Source organism: Solanum lycopersicum, chromosome 2, assembly GCF_036512215.1.
Source record: "Solanum lycopersicum chromosome 2, SLM_r2.1".
Classification (NCBI taxonomy): Eukaryota; Viridiplantae; Streptophyta; class Magnoliopsida; order Solanales; family Solanaceae; genus Solanum; species Solanum lycopersicum.
In genome coordinates, this window is record NC_090801.1 from 27,158,430 (window position 1) to 27,169,250 (window position 10,821).

Here is a 10,821-nt window from a genome sequence, read left to right on the forward strand (position 1 = left end):
TTGAACGGGTCCCTTTGCGTGGAGCAACCTCATTCTCCTCATCGCTGATCAGGCCGATATCAACAGTGCCTAGCGGAGTCTTGAGTTGATCAATGTGCTAGATGGGTACACCTGCGGACCTGCATAGGTAAAATATCATGCACGGAAAAGGGTAAGTAGTTGTGACCTTGAAATCCCTCTCGTGCATGACCGCCTGTAGAAGCCAAGCGAAGTCCACCTCAAACCCGGCTATCATCACCGCCATCAGAACTGCACGATCCCATGTGACTATATTATCAGCGACCGTGGGGGAAAGGCAGTGGCAGACAATCAACCATAAGAACTTAGCCGTGAAGGTCAAGTTAGCTTTCTTGATGGCTCCTTTTGGCTCCGTTACCCAGTCGGCACCCTCTAAATCAACAGACAAGTGCAGGTCCATCAACGTCTTGGTGGTTTCTGTCAGCGATGTCTCACACAAGAATTGGCCATCTTTTACAATTTTCCACCGGTATTCAAACACGGCAGTGAGAGGGGTCCAGTTTGCATCAAGATCCTCTCCATATAGATACCGGCGGATGATAGGCAGGGAGATATCGGCCTGAATGCCATGTACTCAGACATGCTCAAGTTGGGCATGTTTGGTGGGGGCAACCCGCCTATCGATCTGTGATTTGAGAGTAGCCATGTAAGAGGCGTAAAACTCACGGACCAACTCCTCCCTATAACGGCCCAAAGAACACGTTGTCCACTCTTGTTGGTGTCTGGTGAAGATATAAAAGATCTCTGGCATGGTGGAGAGACTACCCGTAAGGACCCGCCTCTCCAGTGTAAGGGTATGTGTCATGACTCCTTTATCATTCAGAAACTTGACGTATGAATAAACATGATATTGCCCATCGACATACCACTGGTTGGTCTGGTGGGCAACCAGGGTGAGAGCACGAGTCAGTAAGCATGGAGTGGAATCAGAGCTGTCAGCCTCATTAGAGGAGAAGAATGTGCATCTGTGGCGGGTGTAGGGACTTCTTCTGACCCGAAGGCTTCCTCTGACCACGAAATTCCTAAAGAGCCAGACACTCCCTCTTCATGTGTATCTGACCCAGAAGGTATGCCAGTCAATGTGTGCTCCTCATTAAATTGGGAGGCAGTGACTACGTCGGACGCCACCTTTTTGGGTGTAGCTCTGGTAGCACGTGCATCTCGTGATGGAGTGGTAGTGCCTTGGGACATGTACTCGGGGTCATGCTCATCATCAGAGCATAAGACCAGGCGAGCATAGGGGGCGACAGACTTTGAACGCCGACATGCATAAACTCAATCTTTTTTGGTTCCATAGGAAATAGTACATGTAAAAAATCAATATTAGTGCGAGAAGGATAAAACAAGACTATCAAAAACTAAACAAAATAAATATAAGAGCTAATCTTTAATGACTTTTCTGCAGAAACAGTGAAACACGACGGACCAGGTGACGGCTCGTCGTGAGTACGATGGATCATCATCGGGTCCGTCATGTCTTACTTCACCTATGTTTATGCGGAGACCCCTGAAGGAAAGTCTTTGAAAAGTATGACTGCTGAGCAAGATGGACCGTCGTGACAATGACGGTCCATCATGGGGTACTTAGAAAAAAGTATGGAGACCCTTAGAAGAGAGGTCTCTGACCATCACGACGGTTGTGCAGGACAGATGGTCAACGGTATGATGTTCCATCATAGATGTCCGTTAGAGGATAGTTGGAAAAAAATGGAGAACCTTAGGAGATGGGTCTCTGACCGTCATGACGGTTGTGCAAGATGAATAGTCGAGGGTGTGAAGGTCCGTCGTAGATGTCCATAAGAGGACAATTAGAAAAAGGTAGGAGACCCTTAGTAATAGGGTCTCTGACAACCATAACGATTGTGCAGGATCGACCGTCGTAGGAATGACAGTCCGTCACATGTGTCCGCTGGTGGACACTTGGAGAAAATTGGACAACGAGGTGTTGGGGGTGTTGGAACGGACCCTATGACGGTCCGTCATTGGGGTATCGCTCTGTCATTCAGTGATAAAACTGGGGATGCCACATTCATCCTGTGTGACTCACATGGAATACTTAGTGGTAACCTATATGTTTCTAACCCAAATACCTAGTAAACTAGCAATTCTAAAGCACCTACTTCTAGAGTTTTAACAAGGCAATTTGAGGATTCTCAACCTAGGTAAGACAAAATTGGATCAAAGAATGAAGACCCATTAATAAGAAATAGGATAATACTAATTGATAAAAAAAAATTCAATGTAAATGGGTTGAAATCAGAGACACATACCTGAGAACGGGAGAAAGACAAGCTAGTGAGGCACTTGGTTAGCAAGAACAGAACCACAACACCAGCTTCGACTAGTAGAGGGTAGATTTAAGGAATTTGGGGAATTGGGGAAGTTATCAGTTGATAGATAATAGAGGTAGGAAGTTGGAAGTTGAAAAGGGAGGAAAATGGGAGAAAGAGGGAAGGAAATGGGTTAAATGAAGGGGTGGGTTTTTTAAGTGTTACCAATTTTTCAAATAACCCCAACCGAGTTGGGTCGGGTACGCTCATTAATGATGTAACGAGTCCCCGACGATGGTCTGTTGCACCTGTGATTTTCCATCATGGGTTCTGTCACGTGTTCCCTAGTTTTGAGAATAACTGAAAGACGTACCTAGCACGACGGATACATGCGACTCTCCGTCGATGTGTCCATCAGTAATTGTTGCAGAGTGATTTTCTACAGAATTTCTTGGTGATATGCCTGCAAAATTAAAACCCATTAGTAGAAAATGCTACCATTACTAGAAAGAAAAACTATAAGCATTAGGTTGCCTCCCAACCAACGCTTGATTTAATGTTGTGACACGATTTAGGACACTTGATTACTTAGCCTTCATCAAGATGGTGTGCCTCGATCATTTTATTCGTTGATTTAGCATGCCAAGAATAGAGTTTTATTCGTCGTCCATTCACCTTAAACCGCACAACCTCCTTGGTTTCCAACTCAACTTCTCCATGAGAAAATAGTTGGGTAATCAAGTAAGGGCCATTCCATTTTGAATTGAGCTTGCCCGAAAACAACCGGAACCTAGAATTGTATAAAAGCACCAAGTCCCCAACCATAACTCTCATTTTTCAGTTATTAGGTCATGGTGCTGCTTCATCTTTTCTTTGTAGGATATGGCAGATACCAATTGGAGATCACCACTCTGCCTCATGGACCTACGGATGTTGAAAGTTGCTTCTTCATTGTTCAACCAAAATTTCATCTACCCCTTTTCCATATCAACTAAGGCTCTACCCGTAGCAAGGAATGGTCTCACAAGAATAATAGGCACTTCAAAATTAACTTCATAATCAAGAATAACAAAATCTGCCGGAATTATGAACGACTCCACTTTTACTAGCATAGAGTGGAGTATCGCTATAGGCCTTTTCACTCTTTGGTCAGCCATCAGTAGTCGCATCGCAGTGGGCTTTGGGTGACCCAAACTCAACTTCTTGTAAATGGAGAGGGGCATGAGATTTACTCTTGCCCTAAGATTACATAATGCTTTCGCAAAATTTAATGACGCGACTGTACAAGGAATAGTGAACGCACCCGGATCTTCTTTCTTTAGTACGAGAGATCTTGTAGCAATAGCACTATCATCCTCAAAAGTGACCAATCTTTTCTTTGTAACCAGATCTTACATAAACTTGGCATAACCAGACATATGTTCTAGAGCTTCTACAAAAGGGACATTGATAGAAAGCTGCTTCAATATTGTTATAAAACGCTGATATTTACCATCCTCGGTCTTTTTCACTAATCTTTGAGGAAAGAGGGGTTGTGGTCTAGGCATGGGAATTACCTTTTTAGGTACTTCAACATCTTTTCCAGTGTTATCTTCTACTTCACCATTAACCTCTACCACTTTATCATTATCTTTTGTCACCTTTTTCTCATTAGACGACATAGGTGGATCAATGGTTTACTTACCACCGTGAGTAGTGATTACCATACAATGTCTATCATTTTTCAGATTTTGGACAATGTTGCTAGGAAGAGTGCTTGGTTGCCGTTTGCTCACAATCGCAGATAATTGGGCCATTTACACATTAATATGCCTAATCGATATAGCATGTGTATCGACTTTCTGCCAACTACCCGCTAAATCACTCCTTAACTCTTTAATGTGCTCATCACTAGCATCAAACCTCCTCATCATTTTGTGCAACATATCCTCAACTCGCGCCATACTATCTCCACCATCCATAGGAGTAACTTTACAATTTTGAGGAGGGACATAGGGCCCATTCCTATCATTTTTGTTCCATAGTTTCCCATGTTTAAGTTGTTGTCGCGGTTGTAGTTTCCATCTCGGATATAATGACCCTCCTGGTTATCGTACCATAGATCCGACCTTGGTTTCCTTGACCTTGGTGCCAATTCTCCTGATTTGCGCCTTGGGCACTCGGTTGGAAACCCCCCAGCTGTTCATTTACCGCATAGGAATTCTTCTCATAATAGCATTCATCATTTGGTGGTGGTAGTTTAGACAAGTAGTTAACTGCATTTATCTTTTCTGCACCACCAGTGATATGTTTTAATATCAACCCAAGCTCAGTTCTCATCTGAGCCATCTCTTCACGAATCTTATCTGTGGCTGGGTTGTGAGTGGATTGCACGGCGAAGGTATTTCTCCCTGTATCTGACTTCCTAGTAACTCATGCTTTATTGTTTTGGGAGATTTTCTCTAATTTTTCTGCAATCTCAGCATAAGGACACTCCCCATAAGAACCACTCGCTATAGTATCCAACACCGCCTTATTATTATCATCTTTTCCCTGATAGAAATATTCCTTTAGTGACTAATCATCTATGAGGTGATTGGAGACGCTTCTCAAAAAAGAGGTGAATCTATACTAAAAAACTACCAACTGACTCTCCTGGTAGTGCGACAATGTTGTTCACTCTGTCTTTGTGGTTTAGTTTCTTGGAGACTGGGTAGTGGCGTGCTAAGAAAACGTCCCTTAGTTGGTTCCAAATGAAAATTGAGTTATAAAGGCGTTCATTGAATAATATAGCAGCCTCTCCCGTCAGTGAGAGAGGAAATACTCATATCCCTACTACATCCAAATCCAAATCAGGTCTCATTACACAACTTTTACACATTGCCCTTACCTTAGCTATATGGGCATGTGGGTCCTCAGAAGGTAGCCCTGAAAACAAACCTCTGGCAGTGAACATTTGCATTAGATACTAGTTACCAAAAAGGTGTGGCCTGGTGGTAGAGGGGGGCAAGACAAGTGGCCAATCAAAGTCTGCTATATTATCATAGCCTCTGTAGTATTCTTAAGGGGTGGAGCGGGATTCTATCCCCTTTGTTGATTTTCACCTGGATCTTCGGGTAATAATTGATCATGAACATCAACCGGAGCTGGGATGTTTTGGTTTGGATCATCATCATTAATACCCAAGTTTTGATTAATGTTGCATAGTGTACACTCTAATTCGTGATCGGAGGAAAAAAAGGGTTCTCTTCCTCTTCGTGTAGTTGGCAAACAAGGAAGATAGTTCTGCAAGAATCAAAAAGAATAAACAAAGTAGAATTAAGAAAATATCGAATAAACTATAGTAATAAGTTTAAGTTAATCTAAAAGCTATTTTTCCCAGCAGTGGCGCCAAAATTTGATAATGCTCAAACTTACTTCTCAAATAAGAAGTAAAGCGGTCGTATGAAGTAAAGAACCCAACTAATGAGGCTGGAATCGTTTCTACGAGGAAAATAGTTCCGACTTAACTTCAATCTATTATTACTATTATTTAGTCAATTATTCCCTTAGAAAACAAAAGACAATAAAAGGGTTTTTTTATTTCAAAATTAATGAAAATAACGAACTAAATTAAAGTAACCAAGTAACAGAATCAAATCTTGGAGTTTAATCAATTAATAAAAGTAACTAGGGTTTAAGTGTTCCCCACAGGTTTCTAACTTGATAATTCTAACTATAACAATTATTTTCTAGTACCTTGCATGCAAAGTGATAAGTTATGTATTTCTAAATCCTTAGTCCGGCATATCGAAAATTTCACTCTGCACCTTGGTCCGGATACGTGTGTTGCTATACTAACCCTTACCTTTACCTCATATTAAGCATCGTATTCGATATTAGACTAAGTAACTAACTTGTGCCAATCAATACTAGCCTATTAGATAGTATACACTAAATCTATGCTTGATAATTCTTTTCCTATTATCTACCTCCTTGGTTCAGCAATTAGCATTAAGGCGAGCTCTAACGTTGGCCATCCGTTAAAAAGACTTCTAAGCGAAAGAATTATCAATACATGCAAGACACTATTCTAGAATTGTTATTTTACTTAGGTTTTACCTCACATTATTCGCCTATGGTTCCCACAACCCTAGTTATGGAGTTTAGTTACCCATAGTCATAATCACAGTATTCCTATATAAAATATAAGAATTCATGCACTTACTTCAATGAGAAAAAATAAAATCCAGGAGTTCATTTGATTAATCAACAAACGCAACAACAATCAGTTGCTGAAAAAGTGGATCAATTACTGAAATTAATCAAAGACTAAAAATTCTTTAAAATTATATCAATCACAAAGTCTACTAACAAAGAGTATAACAAAAGAGAATCTCACAACTATAAGAGAGTCCAACGATAAGAGAGTTTAACCATAAGAGAGTCTAACCCCAAAAACGAGGTTTTTTCAAACTATTTATAAAAAAAACCTTATAAAAGAAAGACTCTAATTGCTGAAAATCTTTCAAAACGCGGCTTGATCGACGGGCCTAGTGATGGGCCGTCATGGTCAGGACGAGCCGTCATGGACTCCGTCGTCCTATACTTTAAAGATCCTTCAGCTGCTTTCTTTATTACCCTCGCCGAACGGTATGACGAACCGTTTCAGGCACGAAAATTCGTCGAGGGTCTCCATTCCATAACATGTATACTTCTTGGAAATTGGGTATTGGGATTACTCTTTGATCATCATGAAGAACCAACAGGATGGACTGTCATGGCTACGACAGTCCATCATGAACTTCGTAATCCCACACTTGGTCAGAGTTCCCCATCTTACTTCAGCATCTTCACTATGATGCCATGTACGGACCATCACAGGCACGACGAACCGTCACAGGCTATGTAGGTGGTAACTTTTCTGCATTTCTTGCTCAAAAACTTCCGCGTTCATCTTTAGACAGATTCCTGCAAATAAAGAGAAACTTACATAAAAATCAATACAAAAAGGCTTTTGGACACACACTAAACTTAAGGAAAAAACATTAAAAATACTTTGAAACCTTGGTATATCACTACACATATTATCATTATAAAATTAACATCATTACATAATAACTACATATATTATCATTATAAAACTAGATTAAAAAAAATAAGAACAGACTTGGACAATAACTTTAATTAAGGATGAAATAAACGATGCGTTATTTAGTATGAAATAAACTACGGTTTTTTATAGCAACTTCACAATAAATATAACTATATAAAGGATCTAAACATAAAGTTAATATAAAATATTTGAACATACTTCATATAAAAACATAATGGTTTAACCATACGTGAAATTTGACAACCTCAATATATTGCAATCAATGCTTGTATAATCATGATATTAAATCATACAATTAAAATTTAATGGTACCTTTTGCGAAAATTCCACCAAAAAAAAACAATTTGAATAAGGAACCACGAACTCGAAACCACGAAAGTAAACCTCAACTTCAACTTTTGTTTGTGAGTCAAAGCAAAATATGAAATAAAATGTGAATATATTTGTTGATTTTTTGTTTGTGGGTGATTTTCTTCCTTTTTGTGTATATGTTTTTCCATCTTTTTCCTGCTTGTCTATATGTATAGTGATTAGGTGTTTAGTAGTGTGTACGTGTGTATAGGTTGGGTGTGTAGTGTGAGTGGAGAGTATGAGAGTGGGGTCATGGGGTGCTGGGGTGTATGGGAGTGGGGTAGTGGTAGTTTAGGCTGTTTATAAATTAAATATATATAACATTATAATTATAAAAGTATTATTCGTTTTGAATTAAAAAAAATAATGATACTAAATGGCTAAAAATATATAATTAAGAAATGATTATTTAGATTTATAAAAAAATTTATGCTCTAAAAAATTGGTGTTAAACTTAAATTCGGTCAAAAGCTATGTGTCTACAATGACCGTAGAATATCTAAAAAAATAGCACAACAAAGTATCACTGTTAATAGAATATTATGTAAATGCCCCAAAATGTCTGAAAATCAACAAACAGACAAAAAAAAACAAAAAAAAAAACATAACTTGCTCAATTACCATAGAATATCGTAAGAAATAATAGAAAAAAAGTTTAGTTCTTGATGTAACAACCTCAAATGGTCAAATATTAGGTCAACGCCCCAAATTGCTGAAAAATTAAGAAACACACATAAATAATACAAAAAATAACTCAAAAATATTTTGACTTACACCAATGACCATAGAATATCATGATAAAAGACAACAAACTGAACTTCATTTCGTCACTGCCCGAATATTGCTGCATATTACTTAAATCCCCCTAAAATGACTGAAAGTTCAAAAAACGCACATAAACTAGACAAAAAACACATCAAAAAATTTCAAATTGCACCATTGACCATAGAATATCATGAATGATAAGATAAAAATAACCTTATTTCATTTTTTAACTGCTTGAAAATGGTTGGATATTACGTAAATGCCTTGAAAAATCAGGAAACACAAATAGACATTATAAAAACACCTCAAAAAAATTATGACTTGTACAATTGACCTTAGAATATTGTTCAGGAATGAGATTACTTCTTTTTGAAAGTGCCTCAAAAAAATCAATATTATGTAAATCCCCCAAAATGACCGATAAATTAGGAATCACGCAAACACTACAAATAAAACCTCAAAAAAAATATGACTAACATTAATGACCTTAGAATAATGTGACGAATAAGAGAACAACACTGTACTTCTTTTGTAACTGTCCAAAAGGGCTTAATATTTCGTGAATACCCAGAATATTAGGAAAAGAGATAAATAATACAAAAACCGCTCACAAAAATTTCGACTTGCACCAATGACATTTGAATATAGTGATGAATTAGCAAAAAAAAAATTCTTTTCATAACTGCGCGAAAATAGCTGAATATTACGTAAATACCCCAAATTTCAAAAATCACATATAAACAATGCAAAAACACTTTAAAAAAATTTGACTTGTACTAATGACTTTAGAATTTTGTGCCGAATAAGAGAACAAAATTTCACTTCTTTCCTAAGAAAATAATAATGGTCAAATATTACGTGAACTCCTAGAATTGCCGAAAAATCAAGAAACATGCATATACAATACAAAAAATGTCTAAAAACATTCTACTTACACCAATAACGTTAGAATATCGTGACAAATAACAGAACAAAATTAACATCTTTAATAACTGCTAAAATATTCCTCAATTGTGTTTTGACATGCACCAATGACCTTAGAATAACGTGAAAAATAATTGAATCAAATTTTACTTCTCTTCGTGACTGCCAAAAAATGGCCGATTATGTAAATGCCAAGATGATCAAAAAATTATGAAACACACGTAGACATCAACAAAAGCACCTCAAAATTTTTGGACGTGCACCAATGATCCTAGAATATAGTGATGATTAACATCACAAAACTTTTTTTATTTTTATAACTGCTAAAAAATGGCCGAATAATACGTAAATGCCACAAAATGGCTAAAAATCAAGAAACACACATTAACTATACGAAATAACATCTAAAAAATATCGACTTGCACTAATGACCTTAGAATATCGTGATAAAGAACAAAACAAAATTTTATTTCTTTTCATAACTATCCAAAAATAAAAAAATATTACGCAAATGCCCAAAAATAATCGAAAAATCAAAACACACACATAAACAATCAAAAAACATCCTCAAGATAATTTTGAATGGCACCAAAGACATTAAAATTTCATGACAAATAAAGATAAAACTTCAATTCTTTTCTTAATTACTCGAAAATGGCCAAATATTGTGTAAATTCCACAAAACAATCGACAAATAAAAAAACATAAACAATACAAAATGATCTCAAAAAATATTTCACTTGCACGAATAACCTTAATATAGTACGACGAATAAAAAATAAAACTTTACTTCTTTTCGTAAAAGACCGTAAATGGCTTAATATTATCTAAATATTTAAAATGACCAAAAAATCTAGAAAAACACATAAATAGTACTTAAAGTGACTCAAAATTATTTTGACTTGCACGAATGACCTTAAGAATATCATGACGAATAACAGAATAAAACTTCACGTACTTTCATAACTGCTCGAAAATTGCTCAGTACTACCGCATTGCCCCAAAATGATCGAAACTCAAGAAACATATATAAACAATACAAAATAATTTCAACTTGCACCAATGACCTTAGTATATTGTGACGAATATGAGAACAATACATTAATTCTTTTCATAATTGTCCATAAGGTGCAAAATATTATGTAAATGTGTAAAGTGGTCGAAAAATAAAGAAACAGACATAAACAATAGAAGAAACACCTCAATTTTTTTTGACTTTCACTAAGGACCTTAGAATCTTGTGAAAAATAAGAGAACAAAGCTTAAATTTTTTATGTAACAGCTAGAAAAATGGCCGATTATTACGTAAATACCCCAAAATGACCGAAAATCAAGAAACACACATAAACAATACAAAAATCACCGCTAAATGTTTTTGATTTGCACCAATAATCTTAAAATATTGAGATAAATAAGAAA

General features: G+C 36.9%; 1 long non-coding RNA gene across 2 annotated transcripts; it reads right to left on the reverse strand.

Annotated features, from left to right (window-relative positions):
• Positions 1-2,532: 2,532 nt before the first annotated feature.
• LOC109119249 (uncharacterized) lies at positions 2,533-10,351 on the reverse strand. Of its 2 annotated transcripts, none has more exons than XR_002026516.3 (2): positions 8,488-10,351; positions 2,533-7,217 (listed from the first exon to the last, which is right to left on the reverse strand). It is a non-coding gene; the product is annotated as an uncharacterized lncRNA (long non-coding RNA). The 2 variants fall into 2 exon arrangements; XR_011214445.1 differs by having other exon boundaries at positions 8,389-10,351.
• Between the last annotated feature and the right edge of the window lie 470 nt (positions 10,352-10,821).